General features: G+C 32.9%; 1 protein-coding gene across 4 annotated transcripts in view; it reads right to left on the bottom strand.

Annotated features, from left to right (window-relative positions):
- Window positions 1-23,158, bottom strand: part of LOC129981750 (proton-coupled folate transporter-like) — a 73,492-nt gene extending 50,334 nt beyond the window's left edge. The window contains exons 1-3 of one of the 4 annotated variants that reach the window (XM_056092851.1): window positions 23,093-23,158; window positions 19,934-20,156; window positions 12,980-13,175 (exon numbers count right to left, since the gene is read on the bottom strand). The gene's annotated coding sequence lies outside the window, so the exon portion shown is untranslated. Of the gene's footprint in view, window positions 1-12,979; window positions 13,176-19,933; window positions 20,157-22,906; window positions 23,035-23,092 lie in introns of those variants that run through there. The other 3 variants (XM_056093066.1, XM_056092775.1, XM_056093002.1) reach the window with 3 other exon arrangements.
- Between the last annotated feature and the right edge of the window lie 258 nt (window positions 23,159-23,416).

Below are 23,416 nucleotides of genomic sequence, written 5' to 3'. Positions count from 1 at the left end.
TTTTAATCTAACGATCAGTCAGATTCAAGTTTAGTTAATTCTTTGGAATCCAAGTGAAATTAAAATTAATGCATTTATTTTGCTTTTAGCACACAGATTTCTTTAATATGTGGCCCATAATGGATTGCTTAAAACTACCCAAAAGGATCCAAAATTAACTATATCACAATACGAATTTTGGAATGAAATTTTATGCACATAAAAAACACTGGATCAAATGATCAAAAAGCCGGATTTTCGGAATCAAAAAATTCCGAAATTCTAATTAACTCTGTGAATGAATTTTTCTATCTCAATAAACTTGTAGCGGATTGGCAGCAACAAAATTGAAGAATCGATTGTATTTTTTTTTATTTTAAGACATTTGTATTGTTAAACATCAACTTAACTGATTAATATAGAACGTTTTACTTCTCCAACTTCGCTTCTATTTTCTTACGTACCGTGTTTTTCGACCATTGATTAGAAATGGTTTGTTATAGTTAAGACGATGGGAAACGCAATTAAAACATGTTTCCTAAACACAAGTTAATTTGCTTATAATGAATTGGGCATTTCTTAAGAAGCTAATGCCTACATTGAATGCGGAGATAAAAACCGAAACTCCATAAACTAGTCTTGAGTAATTTCCATCGATATCAATTTCCAGTAGATGCGATAGCAACGAATTTACAAGAATTTTTCTGGAATTATAATCTTTTGATAATTTTTTGAGATCTGTACACACATTAAATTTAACACTCGATTAATTGGGGATTTCCGAGATTTATAGAGTTTTATTATCTAGAATAAGATACTTTTCAGTATTTTGTTAGATTAGTACAGGGTATTGCATTCTTTCTAAATACTTGTGTACAAAAACATTTTTAGTTTAAGAATAGATCTTCAAAACTTCTAAATATTTTAAAAATAAAATAAATTTACACGCGAAATTTGGTTCACAAGCTAATTTCAGATTTGGATGCAATTAAAATACATAGTCAACACGTTAAAATCTTTAGTTCGAACTTTGTTTCAGTAATGATTTTACATAGCCGGCAAAGAATAGAGATCTTACGATTAATATAAATTAACAAATTTGAACAAAACAACTTTATTACACACAGTCGAAGTTATTTACAGTCTCTTCTATAAACTAGAATTATAGAAAAATTACAGATTATACAAGTACAAAGGATAATTTGAAATTGCATACAACCAATTGTAATGCATAAAACTGAGATTACACACTTACATTTATAGATATCTCGTTTTAAATGGCGCCATTTAGAACACTTTGCACGCACTAGAACTGAAGACACTTTGCACGCACTAAAAATGGATGCAGTTTACACACACTAAAAATGGATGCAGTTTACACACACTAAAAATGGATGCAGTTTACACACACTAAAAATGGATGCAGTTTACACACACTAAAAATGGATGCAGTTTACACATATATGAAACATATGCCATAAGAATAATACAAAGGCTAAGTGAGAGTTTTCCGATATTTTTTTTTTACTTTTAAAGCTGATTAGGGCATTTCCTAATTGTTTTTTCTTCTTTATATATGCATATACAATTCAATTACAATATTATACTTTGATTATGTGAAAAGCTAATAAGTTTGGAATTTGAAGTAATCTAAACAAAATAGAATGAAATTTAAACGATCAGAATTCTACCTATGACGAATTAGACTAAAGTAGTAGATAAGCTTCTACTGTAATAAACTGTTATTCTTAGAAGAGTTTAAAGTAACCACTATATACTAATGCTTTCCATGCATGAATACAAAGAGAAAGTGAAAAAGCTTTTTACGAATATGGAAGACCAGATAAGCTCCAACTAGATATTAAGACAAAAGCATGGCATATAGAATTGAAGTTAGTGAACTGTTGCCGCAATTGGAGACTGACCAGAATTGGTCCGATTCTAGACCACTGGTGTCCGACAATAAATTTCTCCAATCTAGTAAGCACAAGCGTATGCAGAGAAAAATGTGCGGAAAAATTTAGTCTTTAGCATTCCACTGATATTGTTACGAGGACATTGAATCTCGTGCATGATTTAGGATTAAATACAATTTATTCAAGTACAGAAAGACTTGCTGAGATCAACTAATATTGGTTGTTAATCAGTAGTTGCCTTGCCTTTTACGGAACTTTTTACTTGTTTAAAACAGTAAAGAAATACAAGTCATTTAAAATAGTATTTAGATGGCAAAGATTCAAGTTTAAAACTGGCTTATAAAATTGCTTATGGACAAATCTAATCCGATATATAAATCTATATAAAGAGCCTTAGAAATGGCATCGAATTCACCGAGAGATTCTTATGGACGAGGGCAAATGGAGACTGAGAAAGCCAGTTTCTTCACCACCTTATGAAAGTCAGAAGAATCAAAGATCGGGTTCTTTAAGTATTTAGAAGTATAATTTATAAAGATTTTCCAAACGTCAAATATACAATATTTATCTCCATTACGAAATGGAATAAATTGGATTCCTAAGCGACAGTGTTCGAGTCTATCCAATGATACAATTTAATTCTGGAGACGAACACTTCCATAGAACACGTGCGACTTGGATTTCAGGCAGTTTTTGGATCAAAATGGCATTTGAAGTTTTTAATTAAATTCTAAATATGATCATTAAAAACCCAAAAAGGCACCTTGGCTGAATTAGGTTAAGAGATTTCGTTAGGAAAAAAAATTTGTAACAGGAAGTAAAGCATTTTTTCGTCTCCTGGGATTTACCAGTCTCTAGATAAATTTCTGAAGATCAGTGAAAATTAAATAGCTTACCAGAAGGCATTAAAAGTTTACTACGCAGTCCTTTTCGCTCAGTCAAATTGAATTCTTAAATATTTAGGACAGAATATGTTCAAAGAATTGATCAATATATGCCCATAACCATGGCTGTTATTGCTGAAGTCAAACAAGCCATTGGCTTCTAGAATTTTCATTTGATATTTAAGTATAGTATACTTTTAAAGTTGAAATATTAAACTAGAAACTCAAAAGCAAGTACTGAAATATATGTTTTTTAAAATATGCAATTCCCTCTCACTTTCCCACAACAAATGACAATATGGTACCCAACATTAAAAAAATTGCGATAGTACAGACAATTGGAAAGTAGCTGCCTTGGAGAGTGAAAAACAAAAATTCACAGATGCAAGCTAACTGGAATACTTTCAATGCTAACCTTTTATTTTAACCTTCGGCTCTGCCTAGTTAATCGGATGAAGCCATTTTAAATTACTGGTTACTTACCGATTCCATACTCAATCGGAGAAGCTTTATCCAGACAGAATTACAAAAATGAATTAAACGAAGAATCCCTTAACATTTCTTTCCGTTTTCATCCAGAAATAACAAACTTCATATGCCATATTTTCAACACAATGAAAGAGTCAACCATTATCTCAAAGCACCATATTATAATGATTAAGTCATGGTTATTGGAGACAAGATCACAATACAAACTTATGTAAACGACTCGGCAAGACCAAACCTGTCTTGAAAAGGAAAATCCAATAGTCGTCCAATCTATTAACTATATTACTGAAAATGAGTGAACAGTTTCTACCTAAAATCCTTTAGTAAACTCGATTTTATCAGTCACAAAACAATGTATTTACAAGTAGCAGGATGTAAGCAATCAATAACCCGATGGCCATATAGATGGAAAAGATTCAATTGAGACATTATCTACAACCAGCAACCAATCAGTCATTTTTACAAGATTATCAAGCGGATCATCTCTATAAGACAGGCGAAATAAAACCGGATGGTTTCCCCTTGGCTTACACGTATAATATGGAACCTAGCAGAGATAGGCAGAAAATTCAGCAATTCAAGCGCTTGTAGAACAGCCGCGATTAGATTACAGACAGCACCATTTCATTCATGGGTCGACTAATCTCAAGAAATGGAAAATAGAATGACTAACCTCTGCAGACTAAGACTGTTGACATTAAGTCTATATAATAAGAAGCTGCAAATTGGACAGAAAACTCCTTAAGATACCTCGGCCAAGAACAAACCTCACTTGCAGACTGGCATTTTGCAGTTTTACATTGACATGTATACACAGACGACTCCAGGACCCAACTTGTAGTTTGTGTTATGTATTTCATCCAAGAGCAGATATTTCCCATATTAAATTGCTTTTTCGACGCACAATTGCCAACTTTTAGGAATACAACAACGCACAAAAACAATTTAATAGAAAATGTATAACAGCAATGCTTCTGAAGCATTCCAGCATAAAGGTAATACGGACAAAAGCATATATCTAATAAAGAGTGAACAAAATAGCTGATAAGCTTTTAAACATACAACCAAGGAAGACACTATTAAAGTACAGAACTATAGCTGCACAAAAAGAATCTTTGGAACCTAATGATGGAAGACTGACATGTACAGGAGAACCATTTCATAGACCAAGAATCAAATTACGAACCACGATTGGAAATCGGACTAACATTCACGCGTTTGTCTATTTAGCGATCCCTTTTGTATATTGCAGCCAACTGAAAATCAACTGCAGCTCAAACACAGCTGCTGTCTTTGAACTGCAGTTTTTAACAAATTGCATTTTGTTATTAAATATGTGTCGACAGTCATATCTATGACAAAGTTAGAAATGAATATGGAGGCATTGTGTTAAGCATACAGCCGACAACCCAATTTTCAGAAAAATCGTTATCCAAGATTCCCAATCGAGTAATGGGTCGATTAATGCTTTTTGCTCTTATTTCAGTCAATGCTGAAATACTATAATTCATATTTTCCGATATGCAGTTTCCTATAAGCTGAAGGGAGTGCCCAATTTTTTCTCTGAAGAATGCACGCATCTAACTAGCACGGATTGTTTATTTTTAAGTTTTGCAGTAAATAGGAGAATTTACTTTATCGGATTAAATAAGAAAAACTGATACACGAATTAGTTTTTACTCTTAGCACAACAGAAAATTTTACTTCAATTGTTCATTGCATTTTCGAACTAGTATATACGAGAATTTTCCCTCGACGAAAACTCAAAATTTGCTTTTGAAGACTTATGCTTAAAATTAAGGTGTAAGAATAAGAAGGCACTAGGAAAACAATGATTTCGAATTAATGGAACAAAGCACAAAAATCAATGCTTAGATATCGCAACGAAAAATTAACCTATCATGTAGTCGCATATTTTATTTCTAATGGGGAATTTTGGATTAATACATTAAGTGGAAGGTGGTTATATTAACCGTTTGACGTCTAGTTTGATCTAAAAGAAACTAAATATATCTGAAAGTTTTTTTATTTACTATCTTACCTATAATCTACGTTCACATTTTCAAATTGCATTTTCTATTATACATTTAATTTTCAGAATTGTTTACGATTTTTAACTAGACTGCACAAAATTTAAAAAGATTTTAGAATAATGGTTTTTGCTTTAACTTAATTTTGAGTTTGGTAGATCCAAAAAATGGATTACAGATGGATAGCATGGATTACAAATGAGTAACGTTTCCTATTTAAGAACAATTGCGAATAAAGGTCAGCTTAAGAGGGACGTGTCTGGCATCATGGCCAGATGACGATTACTAGGTCTGTTTTCCAAAATATCTTCTACAAAATAAAAGCAAGACTAATTTTGTCGATCCCAAGAAGATTAGCGTCTAAAACATTGAAGTTCTCCTAGATTACCATTTCGGGCAATTCCTCAACGTGCTCACCAAAATGCCTCAAGATCAAAATTTCTGTTAATCGATTTCAACAACATTAAATTCATTAATATAGCTTTTCCAATCACAACGCCACTTGTAGATAACCTTAAAAAACTCTGCATTCCATATCAAGACATGGAAGAGATGGCAACATAAAATGAAGACGATACTTCTCTGCTTAATGTAACTTTCCTTTCTCTGCAAGTTGCTTAATTCTCCATTCGTTCATAAATCCCTTAAACAAACCCATGGACCGACCTCGAACTTATGCTCTATTCAATAACGGGTCTTCCTGTAGAAAACACAGACACGCACTCGGGGAGGGAAAACACAGACACGCACTCGGGGAGGGAAAACACAGACACGCACTCGGGGAGGGAAAACACAGACACGCACTCGGGGAGGGAAAACACAGACACGCACTCGGGGAGGGAAAACACAGACACGCACTCGGGGAGGGAAAACACAGACACGCACTCGGGGAGGGAAAACACAGACACGCACTCGGGGAGGGAAAACACAGACACGCACTCGGGGTTCAAACGAGTTCTCAAATTAGGAATCGTTAACACCACAAAGTAATACGCTTAAGTTAGTTTAACAGAAGGAATCTCCTCCCCAAGAGACCTTTGATATTATGGATAATTCCCGGACGAATTGTGTTAAGCATTTTGTAGAGAAGGGAAAATTGCGTTAAGCAAAGAAGCGTCGCTATTTCCTTTGTTAGCTATCCCTTGCCTTGATGTGAAATATAGAATTCATATAAGATAGTCTACATAGTAACACTGCAATAGGAAATGTTATGCTAATGAGTTTATGATTGCATTGACAACGAATAAAATTAACAGAAGTAAACAATTCAGTTTTATTTCAGGTTGTCATGAAAAATGCAATTTCTAGCCCATATTTGAGAAATTGTTATTACAAAAGTTTCCAAACTGTTCCTGATCTTCCTACAATCACATTTGAAAAAATGAAATTAGAATTTAGAAGAGATGCCTTGCTCGGTCACTTCTGGAGTACTTTCATAAAGTACGTTTTCCAATGCAGAGAGCCTTGTCCAAATTCGTGTGTGCACTGTATGCTACAAGAAGCACTACAGAGAATCATCGCGCATGTTAATTATTGGTGACGATGACGGCCACACGGGTAGTTCACGGTTATAAAGCATGAAGTGAGCAGACTGGTGGAGCACCAATGCATGACAGCCTGTCTCGTGTAAAGGTTCTTCAGTTTCGGAGGATGGCCTCAAATTCTCTGAGGATCTATATCAGATTTAACTGCATCCCAACAAAGTTCGCTTTGATTGGCAAATTAAACATTGAATTTATCCATTTTTGAATAATAGCAATTGCATTTTTTTCTGAAAGTACAGACAGACAGTTATCCCTTTGTTGGATTTAGCTCAAAATTCCGCAGATGTGTACCTTAGAGATGTTACATTTTTTTAACGAATTTTATCTATTTAGCTCTTTAACTGTGTTAACTCGAACAGAAAGGCAGACGGATTTGAAAGAATTTTGCTTATGATTTCATAGACTACAAATTTGGTGTGGAGACTTTATACCAAATTTCAACCGTCTAGCTCAAAGTTTGTTGTCACAGACAGACATTTTCCAAAAATGGGTTCAAACTCAGGGAAGTTTAAAATGAGGAGATTCGCCAAAGTATCGAGTTCGAAATTTGACAATAACTATTCTTTCTTTACACTTCGTATACGAAAATGTAATGCAACAGATTTCGTTCTAGGTTTTATGATTTTGAAATCTTGATAAAAATGCTAAATCTTACAACTCCATTCATTATTTCCTATTCAAGTAGCGCAGATTAACAACCAGTACTTTCAGAATAATTTTAAGATTTATTTAAAACCAGGCAGTAAGCATTACAATGGCTTGATTCATTTGGTCCATTTCAGAATGGCCAAGCAAATGTGGAAATCCATGAGTTATTTCTACAGGTCAACTCAGTTGAAAGCAATTGGGAAAATCTTTGCAAGATTCATTTCTTTACAGTATCAACATAAGCAGAAAAGTTATGCAAAGGGGGGGGCAAGAATTAATAAACGAACAAGAATTTGAAGGCTCAAGAATTAGATATACAAGAAGCATAATTGGAAATTAGATATATATAAAAAGATTCCACAGAACAATTTTGAATTCAATACATTTCAAAACATTTAATCTTCAATATTTGGAAAAACCCTCTCAATGGATAAGAAGATTCAACGAATTCGCTGTGCTAAACATACCAACTACTTATTCAATAATAAGGAGTTATTTTATTTTATCTAAGTTAAAAGTAGTAAAAACATAACACTAATGTACATAATGTAACTTTTATAGGCATTACTTTAAAAGTTCCTAGAAAGTTATCCCATTTCTCAAGTTGCACAATATATAAATATATTCTTAATATTTGCTTATGCAGTATTAATGACAAAGTATAAACATAGGTTGAAAGCACATAAAATTGAATGAAATAGGGTAAAAATATGAAAAATTTCACCAACATTCATCTGTAAGTTATCGTTATATTCATTTTACCAAATATTTGAATACAAAATCAATGGCAAAAGTTTGGATTCCCAATATGAACTTTACAAGTCAATTTATAGATTTAAGAATTAAAAAATAATGGCCCAAAGCAAGTGCTCTGTTCTTTGCAGTTCTATATCCTCTGACAATGAGTAGTACTGTTCTTAAATAGTTATGAAGAAAGAAATTTCAATGCATTTAAGTACAACTGAAGATTGACTTATGAAAAAATTATTTCAAGCCATCGAATACATCAACTATTGCACCAATAAGTAGGTAATCAATAGCACAGATCCAATATATTGGAAAAGTTGAACTAAGGCTACTTAAGCCTGATAAAATATAGACTTCCAAAGTCTACTAGAGACTATGTTAGCATTTGAGTAAACTCTTCCTGCCGATTTAAGCATTTAGTTGTAACATTTGCTATCTTTTTTTGCATCTAGAAAATTGTTATACGATGTCTAATTACGCAATATAATTCAACGCCGCAATTTTAAAAGAAATGTTGCCCTCAAAAATCAAAGACTGCATCCAAGAGCTTCCGATTTGTACGAATTGCTGCATAGGCACTGGGATGGTTAATGTTGCGGCACTCGTCTCGAAACGAATGGTAGAATTTTAAAGCTTATGTGTTTTCATCTTTTAAATTGAGTTGGGGCATGTTTTTACTTTTCGACTTTAATTTTGAAAGCGTTTCATAATGCGTGTTTCCTCAATAACTTGGGTTTGTTTTTATTAGTTAAGCTTTCTAATAATTCAATGACTTTGAGCACCCACAAGTATTTAATAATGTGCGATTTCTAACAGATGATCAATAAAATAAGATGGAAAAATTTTATATCAAACAGAGGGCCAAACTGGATTTGGGAATTTTACGCAATCCATTAAAATACATAAAATTTTCTAAGTTCTTTAGAAGAGCGCTTTTAGTGCAAATATTTTTAAAGGGGGAAAATTAAGTTTGCTATCGAAGTAAATTTTATTTGAAGACGTAAAATACCACAGAACATAAGCAGATGTCAATATCCTCCAAGAATAACAGTAGCGCAAATTTGAATAGACGTTAAATATGCAGTTGAACTCATCTATAATTATAGAACTCGCTCCATTTTTGGAAGAATTCTATACATTCTTTGACAATGAAGATAAGAAGGAACCGCTGTTAAATATTTAATAAATTAGAAACGATTCTGGGCAAAATTTAAAATTCTATTGGATTATGAATTATTTCCATCTAGAAAACTGATCAGAAACTGAATAACTGGATGACTTACCAAAAGTAGCCGAGCACTGATACCAACTTTACTGCACAAATAAGTATTCAATCGATATTTTTAGAGTTATAAGACTAATTTGGGGAATTTGATTCTGCATTTCGCATTCAGCTTTGAAGAACAGGATGTTTTGTGTATTCCTAACAACTCAATGAGCCACATCCTAACAACTCAATGAGCCACATCCTAACTCAATGAGCCACATCCTAACTCAATGAGCCACATCCTAACAACTCAATGAGCCACATCCTAACAACTCAATGAGCCACATCCTAACAACTCAATGAGCCACATCCTAACAACTCAATGAGCCACATCCTAACAACTCAATGAGCCACATCCTAACAACTCAATGAGCCACATCCTAACAACTCAATGAGCCACATCCTAACAACTCAATGAGCCACATCCTAACAACTCAATGAGCCACATCCTAACAACTCAATGAGCCACATCCTAACAACTCAATGAGCCACATCCTAACAACTCAATGAGCCACATCCTAACAACTCAATGAGCCACATCCTAACAACTCAATGAGCCACATCCTAACAACTCAATGAGCCACATCCTAACAACTCAATGAGCCACATCCTAACAACTCAATGAGCCACATCCTAACAACTCAATGAGCCACATCCTAACAACTCAATGAGCCACATCCTAACAACTCAATGAGCCACATCCTAACAACTCAATGAGCCACATCCTAACAACTCAATGAGCCACATCCTAACAACTCAATGAGCCACATCCTAACAACTCAATGAGCCACATCCTAACAACTCAATGAGCCACATCCTAACTCAATGAGCCACATCCTAACTCAATGAGCCACATCCTAACTCAATGAGCCACATCCTAACTCAATGAGCCACATCCTAACTCAATGAGCCACATCCTAACTCAATGAGCCACATCCTAACTCAATGAGCCACATCCTAACTCAATGAGCCACATCCTAACTCAATGAGCCACATCCTAACTCAATGAGCCACATCCTAACTCAATGAGCCACATCCTAACTCAATGAGCCACATCCTAACTCAATGAGCCACATCCTAACTCAATGAGCCACATCCTAACTCAATGAGCTTCTGGTTTGCTTTTATAGCTGAGCATCAGAAAGATTGACATTATCGTTCGATATCTTTTTACGGGAAATTTCAATTTTTCCACCACCTACCAAAACAAAGTATAAATTAAGCTTCTTTTGGTGGTAAAGAGAGAAATTAATTTATAGTTATGAATATTTTCCCACCCTCTCACCAGCCGGCTGGTAGCTAGCCCATCCTATTTTTTAAGAAAAAGGGGGAGGGAGGGTGCTATCCTAAACCTTATCCCCAATTTAATGTTAAATATATTAAGCCTTTCTATTAGATACCTAATCCTAATCGTGCGCGCGCACTTTTGTTATTTTTATCTGAATCTTTCTAAAATAAGAAGCTCATCTTTATACTTCAGAGTTGGAACAAGGGAAAGAAATGAAATTTCTCCTTCACTTTCTGCAACTGAAATGGTGTCCAAGTACCTCCTGAGAAATTATAGAGTTTCGATTTCATGACGCAAGGCTCAGATCTGTGCCAAAATGCACCACTGCAAATGTATGCCGACAAGTTATGGTTTCATTCAAGAGCCAAATATGGCCAAACTGTGCCAATCATGGCTTGGAGTTGTAAATGTAGTATTAATTTTTGTATTCAACAAATTAAAATGAATATGAAATTCGCTATACTTAAGAATGCGTAAGAATGTCTGTCGATTAAAATCGAGAATCGGTTAAAAAATTAAGTGAATCGACGTGGGTTGATGAACACCGAGTACTAAAAAGTTAGTGAAACGGGTTTGGTTAGTACAAAATCGATTCATTTTCACTTCAATCTCCGCTACAGGAAGATAAATCCAGAAAGTAGGCAATATTGATAGAATGAAGTGCAATTTATTAGAGATTTATAGATTTTGGTCGTGAATTAAATATAATGGTGAAAAAAATTCCTTCATTGAAGTATTTGCAATTTTATATAAATGAAACATTTTCCCCACATCTAACGTTACTGATGAAGGATTTTGCAAGAGGGGATTGATAATTGTGTTCCTGCCATTTTACATTCAGTTCTTTAAATGCATTATTACTGGTTATTTGAAGTTTTAAAGATTTAGATATCGAGAAAGATGAGCATTAGGCGCATAGTTAAAGGGTCGGAAAATTTATATTTCCATCTTAATTCTATGTCTTTACTTCTGTATTATTGTGGTAGACACCATATTAATTTTTGAACTTCCAATTTCAGAATCGTAATTCAGGACACTTTCTCACAATTTAAAATTAATAACAAACGCATAGCATTTCCTATTCTGATGCATTACTTTCCTAGGAGAAAAATGGAATCGAGAGGGAAAAATTATACAATTTACAAATTTCTACTAATACTCTCTATTAATATTCTTTTTAAGTTAATAAATTTCAGAGTATTTATTTCCAAAATTAATGTCGCCATTTATTCAGTTTTACCGTGTGTAAACTTGCATATATTTTTAACATGCATCATATTCACATTCTTGGCTCTGAGATTAAAATTTATTGCTTGAAGAGTCACGACTCAAGTCTTGAAAGGCAAAAAGTCAGATGACTTGATGAAGCCAATTTTATTCTCAATATCATAAGTATTGAATTTTTTCAATCGGACGAATTAATATTGAATACTCTTAGGTGCTCAAAGTATTGAGTTTCTTGGATTGATTTTCTTTTATTCAAAGGTATGCTGCGGGTACTTAACTATAATTTAAAACGGTTTCAAATTTATGTTATGTTTACATGATCTATCAAAACACAAGACAAGATATCGTATTCTTCACAGACAATAGTTTTATTGATGCGTCGAGGCTTGTATACTATTATTCGGAGCAGCCACTTATAGAAGGATTAGTTTCAAATTCTAATCTTAATGGAATGAAGATTTGGGGGGGGGAGGGAAGAGGCTGAAACGCCGTACGTTAATCGAAGTATTTCGAGCTTTCAGAACTGGAAAAAGATTTCTACACTACTTCGCAATGAACTGCACAACACAAAACGATTAACATACTGAAAATTAGACATCTAATGGACAAAAAAGAATCAAAATCATTCGAGCTTCTGTATCAAAGATCTTTCGCGTGCAATTGCGAAAGAAAATTGCAGTTTTTCTGCTAACAAGGTCAGATTTTTGAAATTTCGTGGAGACTCGGAAAAATCTGCCACAGAAGTCTGATCAAATAGCAGAGAGCACTTGCTAAGACAGTCTACAGTGGGAATTTAGAGTCAGTCAAGCGCTTCAAGTATTCATTGCACATGCTCATTTTACACAAATTTTATATCTTTAGAAACATCCTATTTTGGATAACATACTAGGAAAATTTCTTAAATAATCCAGAAAATATTCAAAGATATTTTTAATTATAATTTAAGTCAAAAAATATTACCATGTTAAATTCAATTCCTTGGGCTCTTCCGGGCTGTATTTTCTGAAGAAACTTTCTGATCTGTTCGGGAAGAGCAAACAAGCTTGGGTTTACAGGAATAACAGATTCCTGAAGTAACTTATCTGGTCAGGTTCCTCCTTCAGAGCAGCTTGCAGTAGATTCTTATATGCATTCAGTAATGAAAGAACCAACAACCCTAAAAAGAAATAACTTTATTTAAACCTATAAACACGTAGGATTGAGATAAAAATTAAAGTATTATAAAGTTTAATGAGATAAAATTTAATTTACCAAATATTACTTAATCATGTCTGAACTATAAGAAAATATTGTGAACGTCAAAAAATTCGAACTCTACATTTTAACGAATCCACGCTTTAAGCCATTCCGCATTCGAAAAACATTTTTGGATCTTATTTGAACACTTGCAAACTGAATTTGGTGGATGAAATTTGGTATGTGGTTTTTACATATCTTGTAAATATCGCTAGATTTCTACAAAATGTGATACGAACATAAATGAATACGATAACTACAAAACTTAAAGAACTAGATAGATAAAATTTGGTATATAGAATTAGCATTTAAGGTGAAAAATACAAAAGGAAAATTTCGAAATAAATCTATTGAGATTTTATCTGTTCTGTACTTTCCTATGGATATAAAAGTGATAACTCAAAAACGCAGCGCCATAAACGTCGCATTTATATCAAATGTTATTTGTCTATGTAATCTTACTAAAATTGGAGTTTTGCTAAATTGGGACCTCAGTCGAACCAAGATTCTATATTTCTGAATATATGGTTCATCTAAAAAATTCTCTACTTCTAGAGCAAGACTCATATACAAGGGTTGAAAATGAAGTTCAGCACCCGTGGAGTTCAATCTCGTCCAAGTCCAACAATTATATGTGAAGGAAGGTAAGTGTGACGATGAAGTAGAAAGTATGCGCGAACATTTCTGCAAGACTCCGTCCAGTTGATTCTTATCTGTACGCAGTATACAGAGTTAGATACCAAACAGTTAAAATAATTTCGAATGGCAAATGTCATGTCAATAGGCTTGTAATTTTAGAAATCTCTAGCCACCGAAGGTGACTAGTTCTTCGAAATCTATAAAATAAATTTTATACTAAATGAAAATGCCATTTAACATTAAGCCGTCAACATTTTTATTGGTTAGATATGTACGTAAATTGAAGAAAAACGACGAAATGACTCTAGAGGGTGATTCTGGGGCTATATCGAAATTTTATATTTTGAGAGCTTAAAAATTGAAGCGCGGCATGGAGCAGGTGACACTTGGACTATATAAACACCACCAGTTTCTTTTCCATCCAACAAAAATTGGATTGGCTTTCTCCAAACTCATTTAATAAACGTTACACTTTCACATAAAACTGAATCTTGGGCAAAATATGCCAATATTTTGACTGGCATCGGTGATCAATAGTTACTAAATATTAATCTTTGGCGTAACTGGCATTTTCTCGTATACGATGTATCGATAAAGTATTGTAATCGTCAAAAAATTCAAACTCGATATTGACGAGTCTCCTCATTTTAGAAATTGAATTAAATAAACATTTTTGTAATTATCTTGGTCAACAGATTCGAACCATTCATCCTTTCTGTCTAAAGTTTAAACGAACTGAAAGAAACCGTTTAAAAAAGGTGAAGCAACAAACCAGTTGCCCACAGTTAACTTATCTTCCTCCTCGACCGAAGAGCTTAAACCACTTCGCATATTCCGTCTAAAGTACTTACATCAGGCGAGTTTAAACAGCAGCCAAATTTGCATTGCAGTTGCTGCCAACCACAAATCACGAAAAAGGTCGGGTTCGAATCCTTTAGTTTACTTGAGACTATGGCGCGGAATTCGAAAAACCCAAAGACACCATAAAAATTCGGATCCGAAATAATTTTCTGTATGGATCTTTTCCAAATGTCCAACAAACTCAGTTTTCACATGAGATTTGTAGATTTCAGTCAAATTTTGAACAAAATCCGTCCAGTGGATGTCTATTCGAATTTAAGTTAAAGCGGTAATTACAAAGACGGGTCTAAATGGATTAACTTCGGTACACAGATTTAACATCTATGAACTTTTGAGCCAAATCCAACTTGGTTGACAGTTGGCCGATTCATACTTTCAGAAACGTGTAAACTTGACTTGAGAGTTACAAATTTGGCATGTGATTGCGATTACAAGTGTAGACTTTCTAACTGTACAAAAAAATTGCATCAACATATTCGATTTTCAAATACTCTTTGCCTCAAACCAAGGATTAATCGACAAAAAACTCGTCAAAGAACAAAAGTCGGATTCAATAAAAATGGCAAACTGATGTCAAAGTTAGCATTTCTTGTCTATAGTAGACTAATGCCATGCAAGGCGTTCTCCGAGCTTGACTATGATTAGTTCGGTTCAGTGGTACAAAGACCGAATTATCGTACGTTATTTTTTCCGGTTATGTTTAATAAACATTGTTAAAAGCAAGTCATTTTAATTCGAATTTCTCCAAGTAAAGCATTGCCGGCCCCAAGGGTGTCAATTGACATAACGATATGGGCTTCAAAGTGGCTTGTCTAAGTAAAAAGTTTTTGCATATACATAACACATACTTAATGCTTAAAATACAATTACACATGTTACACGTGACGTTCTCTGGAATAACACTTATTGGAAAGGAAACTTAGTGAAACTACTCCCACTGGTTGCTCACTGATTAAAACAAAAATTTGACAGATATAAATGTAATCTGAAATAAATAGAATTTTGTATATGAACTTAAATTGCGTTGATATGCATGTAAAAGTACAGATCGATAAAAGCCAAATTTGGAGACGAATTTGATTCCAAATTTGAACCGAATCCACATTTTAGATGCTAAACTTGTGTATCAAACTATACGTTGGCTGCACTTAACTATGCGTTGGTTCCAAGTTTTGTATTTATTGCGCTCGTTTTACTCGGATAGCTTCGACTAACTTTCCCCGATTAGATTTTTTCTCCAAAATTTGACAGAACTATTAATTTGATATTAAGTCCCACATCAAATTCATCTTTTTAGCTCAAAGCGTTTGAATTTACTTTCTCAGAAAAGCGGGAATAAATCCCAAAAAGGCGATGTGGATTTTAAGATATCTGAAAAGATTCGTGAAAAATCCCTAATTGAGTTTTTTTGCAAATTGCAATACTTTTTATGAGAAAGTAAATTGAGGAAATCGGCGTAATAGTTGTGGCTTGAAGATTATCATGGCTTTCGTCAGAAAATGAAATACAGGGCGAGAAAAATCTCGCCGTATTTTATATTCTATTCATGCTAAATTTAATATATCTGCGCTCTACATACAAAACCGTTTGACTTAGAACGAGTAAACTTGTCAGAAACGCATTTTAGAGGGTGGGAATTTTACTTCGGGAAAAGGTGCAAATTTCAATCAGAATTTTCATTAACTGAAAATGAAGCGAAATATCGGTATCTTTCCTCTATGACTTCCGAAAATATAGCCCAAATGGTTTCTGCATCATTTTAAAGTTCAAAAAAATCAAATTATACCAATGTTAACTTATAAATTAAGTTTCTACTTTTAATGAATTTTAAGAAAATATTTTAAATGTTTTCAAACAATTTATTTCACAAAGAAATGAAGTGCGTAGAAAAAAGTAGTTCTATTTATCATATTGCAATTACGCTGGCAAAAACTCCAGTTAAAAGACCGAGTTAACTCTTTCTGAAATTTTAACCTAAAAATGCGATTTTTAGCATTTGTATGAAATAGACTATGAAATGCGATATTTTCTAAAAAAGCAATACGAGGAAAAGTTCTACGATGTTTTAAAATGGTTATCAGTTCAATAATTCAATCTTATTTAAGGCATATACAACTTAATACATAGGATATCCACACTAATCAGGGACCAACAGCTGATTTCTACAACTTTATTAGATACATACGCGAATTAGTGTAAATGAGACATTTTATATAGTTTGAATCAAATATTCCTATAAATTACGCTCAGATTTATTTTTACATTAAAAAAATTTTATATGGGATCCTATATTCTATAAGTCATTAAATATTAATGTCTCAAGTCTATTTTATTAAAAGTTCCACTCTTTTGCAATTAAAATATATTAAGTTTTGCAATTACTTTTGCAATTAAAATGTCTTAAGTGAAATTTGAATGCCTATTCTATAAAAAAGAATCGTCTTGACGAAAAAGCGCTACTCAGGGCTCGGATTTTCTAAGGCCGATTGTCTAAAATAATGCTATTGTTGATAATCTTAAAATAATATTCAAAGCATTATAACTAGATCAGGCTTGATCTCGGAAGACAACCGTTAGAAGCAAGATAATTTTACCGACTATGATTTACAGGATCGAAGAACTGTATAACGTAGAATTCATAATTTTCTGAAATACATTTATTGATTGAAATAACACTTGCCGCATTCAAATCTTTTTGAAGAAAAAAATGAATTTGACGAATCAGAAGTTCACTGAATTATAGAATATTCTCCGATACATATAAGCTTACAATACTGAAAGATTCGATTTTCTGTAATTAAAAATGACTGGTTTTAGTAAAAAAGTTCGCATTTATTGAAGTTCTCTTTCATTTCAAATTCAAATTTAAATTTAAATCTTACGGCAAATTGGAGATGACAGAAAATAGATATTACGATGGACAAAATGTCGTAAGGCTTCTATAATGTGAGCTATGGAACTGTGAATTTAAAGCTTAATATTTTGATTAAGCTATTAAGAGACCAAAGCACAAATATTTAACTGAATTTTGTGAGTTTTACACCTGGTGACCCAATTGGTGAAGAAAGGCGTCCAATATTAAATAAGCCGCATCCATTTTAAACTCATAATTTATGTATGAAAGAGCACATCACTGCGTGTAATTGAAGTAGTGGAGTGCATGAGCAGTTTCATCGGCATTTGACTTAGATGGCGTAAATTTACTCCTGAACTCAATTGGTTAAAAACATTCTAGATGGCAACAGATCCATTAACCATTTCGAGCACATTTCGGATTTTAATTGACAGTTTTGAAACATTTAACTTTAATTTGATGAACAAATTGAAAAATGCTGAAAGGACGATTTTAAGTAGAGTTTATGACTGAAACAGCCTATTGCTAATTGGCTAGACTGTTTTAGTTGAGTAAAATTATTGGGAATAGCGATAAATTTAAGTATCTTGCTTCACAATATACAACTTATTTCAACACTGAAGAATTAAATATATTCTTAACCGTACAAATAAGAGCCAGTTGAAGTGGGCACCAAAACTCTCACATACTCTAAAAAGGTGTTACTCCAGAGAACATGTTCCATGGCTTTGGTGTTCAATTATGAAATATTCATTTCAATAAAGAATTTATCGTGTGATCCTAAATTCGTCAGAATGTTATGGAGTCCCCATTAATACCTAGCTTGCGGTTAATAGTACCCGAAAGACTAATGCGTTTTAGGCGCATTCATTCCAACCAATTGAAATCGGTTTGACCCAAAACCATATATATATACTAGCCGCCTTTGGCGACCAGCCGGTTCTTCAATCTTAATGTTCATTAAAATTTTAATAAATATTTTATGCAATTACTTTAATAGCTACTTCAAAATATTTTAAAACTTGAAATTTTGGATAGTCATATAACTTACTCATAATATTATAAAGGCCTTCAATCATAACGTAATATGTATCTAATTTTCTGTTAGCTCCCATAGAATTTATACTTTAATTTAAAGTGGAAAGGATTAATCTGCAATTAATATAGTAATATTTTTTACTGAAACAAAGTATTTTTTGTATTATGATTACTGAAAACAGTCACTGAGCGTTTAAACTAAAGAATATCTTAATTTATGTAATATTTCAAGAATCTGTCGAAATATTTTCAGATTTATCATGGCCAGATCGATTAATTAACAATGTTTAATTTTAAATACATCAAACACTAAGAAAATAAAACGAATCATTTAAAATAATCGGTCGGAAACATTTTAAGCCTAGCCTAATTAGAGTAGGAAAACTGAAGCCTTACTCATTTGGCGGTGGGGAAAATGAAAAGTTTTTGGCGGGAAAGTTAGTTTTTAATTAAAATTTTAATTAAAAATTCATAAAAATGGTCCCCAGGTGAACATTCCCGACCTCCAAGGTATACATGTACCAAATTTGGTAGCTGTAGGTCAAACAGTCTGACCTGTAGAGCGCCAACACACACACACACACACCTGAGCTTTATACAAGTATAGATATGTTTACATGCTTTTGAAATTACAGACTGACCGACCAACGTGAACTCCTTGATAGATTTGATTCAAAATTTAATGGACATCTATACTATAGATATTAAGCCTGTACCAAGTTTAGTTTAGCTCTGTTAATGTCTAGATTTAAAGCAACACTAGTCTATTGAAATATGTACCAAGTTGCATCTGAACTCTTGAAGTTAGTGCTAATTTTTATTTAAGCAGCAGGGCAGATTTCTTTAGGACGGATTTTACTTATAATTTGGCAACAATTTTAAAATCTTGCGTACAAACCGTAGTCCAAATTCACCCGTCTGTCTCAAAGTATTTTTGAACTGTATCACAGACGAACAAACTTCGTGTTATTCATAATCGGGGTGGTGAAAATCTCGAATTTGAATTTTTCGACGATTACAGTACTTCATATGTTAGAAGTATGAATGAACATGGAATGGCAATTAAAAAAAAATCAACACTTCTACCAAGCACATGCAGCAAACTCATTTAGTAATATACTTAGTGTGATTTTACTGTCAATAAATAGCATTAGCAATTGAATATATTAATTTCAGGAGACAATTTTAAGTAAGCTGCTTAAAATATAACATTCAGCATTTAGGCTTAAAGGTTGAGAGGAAGTAATTGTAAATTAAGAAAAATAATGATATTTCAATTTACTTACATTTGTAAAAGTCCCGTACTGGCGTAACGCATCTCGGATCCAGCGTTATCCTTGTTGAAACTCTAATTGCACCAGCAGATAATTACGGAAGTCAGCCTCCATTGCGTTTGGCATTAGTCGATTCTTGTATAGCAAGTCTTCTAAAATACCGACATTTTTGTACTAATTTTCTCGACTCACCAAGTATCCAGACAATAGCAGATGAGATGACAAATTGAATAGCCTGAAAAGAACGGAAATATATAAATGAAACGTGTTTAAACTGTTCACAACTTAAAGATATAGAAAATGATATGATCCCTCAAGTGATCTCAGTTTATAAAACCATTGCAGTGATTTATTTTGCTAATCAGATGATGCAACTTATTCGGGGCATTATTTTAATTTCTATGAAAAGGGCATTTGGGTAGTGAAGCGTTTTAATGATTTGCCTTTTAGATTTATATTTTTACTTAATTGCAGATTAAAGATTCAGTAATTCAATGCACGAGTGAGACTCGTCATCTTTTGCGAAACTTTTAATAAAGAATTAAAAGACAGCTTACTGGTGTTGAGTTGATGCTAGATAATCAGTTTCAGTTTTTTTGATGTGGAACAAATGCTTGACAAAACATGCCGAAGCGTCTTCAAGAAACTCCCCAATACAGATGTTATCCTCCTGCCCTAGCATTTAAATTGTGAACCATTGTTAAGGTTATGACAACCACGAATTTATTTTTATTTGATGTCCGCATATGACCGTTTTGTACCTCAATATTATAGTGAACCGAGAATATAAGGATTTTTTGTCGATCGAAATTAAAATTGTTAGAAATCAATTTTTGTACGAAAATCACATGCCAGATTTCATCTTATTAAATGTTGAGTTTTTATCACATGCAAATATACTTACTGACAGTCAACCCATTGACTGATTAGTTTCAAATTTGGCACAGATAATTTAGATGTTAAAATTGTACCAAATACCAAGCGTCTACCTTTTTATACTTCATAGCTATTGTGTTGTACTCGAACAGATGTTCTGTGAATGGTTTTGGCCAAAATTTAATCGAGCTCTTAAAATTTTGAGCTACGTTCCATTGTTGTAGCTCAACGCGTTTCGATTATGGCCAAATACAGACATCTCTAAAGACAGTTTCCGAACTCGTGGAGGACTGAAACATAACAATTCATCAAAAACTCGAGTTCGAAATTTAGCGATTATAATAAGCTAAGAGAAATGGCATGATAAATTAAAACCCATCAAAACGCAAAGCATAACTTATTAGATACGACATAATCCAATCATTCAATTGCCCCTAGATGAAATTTCATTTAAGATTGAAATTTTTCATGAACAAAATGCAATGGATAATTGCAAAGTATATACTAATTTTGAAATGTGAACTCCACAAAAAATTTCTACATTAATTGAGCAATTAACAAAGTTAGCGGTATTTTTACCTTGTAACCATACATTGCATTTTCGACATCAGAGTGGCTCGTTTTGGTCCGTTTATCTTAAAAGATTAACACTACGCTTGCATATAAAATCTTTGAATTCAACGCATTAGAGAAGCTGCTAAGCTCACATTATAGTTTCAGGCGAATTTTTAAAGTTAAAACAATATCTGCAACATTCCATCTTCAGATACGCCAAGGATGGCGACTTTCAATTCTCAATGACGAATACAGGCGCTTTCAGGTTGGAGAGTATTACAGACTAACCACTGATTGATTTTCTGGAAATATTGCTTTCGTTTTATGTTGAATCTCGTAAATATAACTTCACGCTCATGTTTCTGTCCTCAACTGAAGCATGTTCCTAATGAAGCATAATTCCATGATATCGTTTAAATGTTTATTAAGTTTCTCAAAATTAAGTTTCCGAGTATTCTAAATCAAATTTCAAGTTATCTTTTAAGATAATGTAATTACAGTTTGTTCCAGGATTAGTAGAAGCGTTTTTTCCTGAAGCTTTCAGAAATGGAAGGAAGTCATGCGATTGCTATTTGATGAAACACAAATGGTTTGAATATCATTACAATAATGTAATGTAAGAAAAACTAATAGTTATTTTAAATATTGTGAAAATTCAGAAAAATTGTATGGTAATAACATTTATTTAGACAATCTTTAAAATTTTAAAAAGACGCAGAAACTAAATTTTTGCTTCAAGGTTTCAGGAAATAATCACCCAAGAAAATTCGAGTTTCATTTAGTATGCAATTAAAGTTTCATAAAATCGCTTAGAGATAAACATTTTCATTTTATAAAGTATACCTGTGCCGAATTTGATAGTTTTAGTGGCTGTCCTGTAAACTTCCGGCACAAATATATACACTTCCTTGTTAAGTATAGATTTCACAGTTCAAGAGAAAACCAACCGAGATAAAAAAAAATATCAAATAAACAATTAGAAATGAAATATGCTTTGAGAAATTAGAAGTTTCATTAAAAAATATTTCGGAATATGTTTGAATTCGATTGTTCAAATTCTCGTAATTCTATAGTTTCAGATTTCATAGTGTAGGGATAAAATGCAGTTAGAAAGCGATTGTTTTGCATTTGCGAACTAAATATTGCACATACTAATATAGCCATAAAGGTTTTGAACTTAAAGGTTGTGACCCAAATGGACAAGCAAATTGTTTGTCGGGATATGCAATTGAAACTTTTAATTGATAAATTTCTTATTCGAACTTCAATTAAAAATTCTTCAACAATAAAGAAATTGTTATAATTGGAGCTTAATCAACATATTTCGCTTAAATAAGAAAAGTAAATGCTCAAAAGACGTCCAAAAAGTGTCGAAAATGAGATTAAATTAATTTTCAGAACAATGGCTCACAATTACCAACTTGGCATTCAATAAAATTGCGTGACAAAACGTTACAAACGAGGATACATATTATACGCCGGCTGAGAATGAATATTCCATGGATAACTAACTACAGAAACATTAAAAACTTTCATTTGCAGCAAAATACTTACAGGGTTATGAAATAATTGACTCCTCAGAAAAATTAGGTTGCAAAAAAAGAACTGTTAGAACGGCAATGGTCTATAATTATCAGTTTATAACCTAAAGCAAAGTACTAGAAAACATCCGCATAGTAATGATATTTATATTTACCGAATATAATAAACAACTTGTGATAGAAGCACGAGAAAAATTACCTTCATCAGATTAACAGGAGTCTGTCTCAATCCTAAGGCAGTCGGGAACGCCCCTCTCCGACTCAGAATTCTCACGAAGTGAGATATCACTATACCAAAAATATTTGCAAATTATAATCTACTTCACTTCAAATCAATGGACTGGAGCATAACTCCTTAAGCTATGGGTCCAGGTTCTAATCATGATTGTTTGAAATCTTTTTATGCTATTAAAATTTCGTCAGCCTTTGCAATATGGATTTTTTTTATTTATTAAGTTGCGATAAATAACTCCATTTAATTCTAAGAATTTCCTTGATTATGAATACACTTGGGAACGCCAAT

Source organism: Argiope bruennichi, chromosome 1 (genome assembly GCF_947563725.1).
Source record: "Argiope bruennichi chromosome 1, qqArgBrue1.1, whole genome shotgun sequence".
Taxonomy (NCBI): Eukaryota; Metazoa; Arthropoda; class Arachnida; order Araneae; family Araneidae; genus Argiope; species Argiope bruennichi.
Note: the sequence above shows the minus strand (reverse complement) of the source record. Positions and strands in the feature narration are given on the sequence as shown.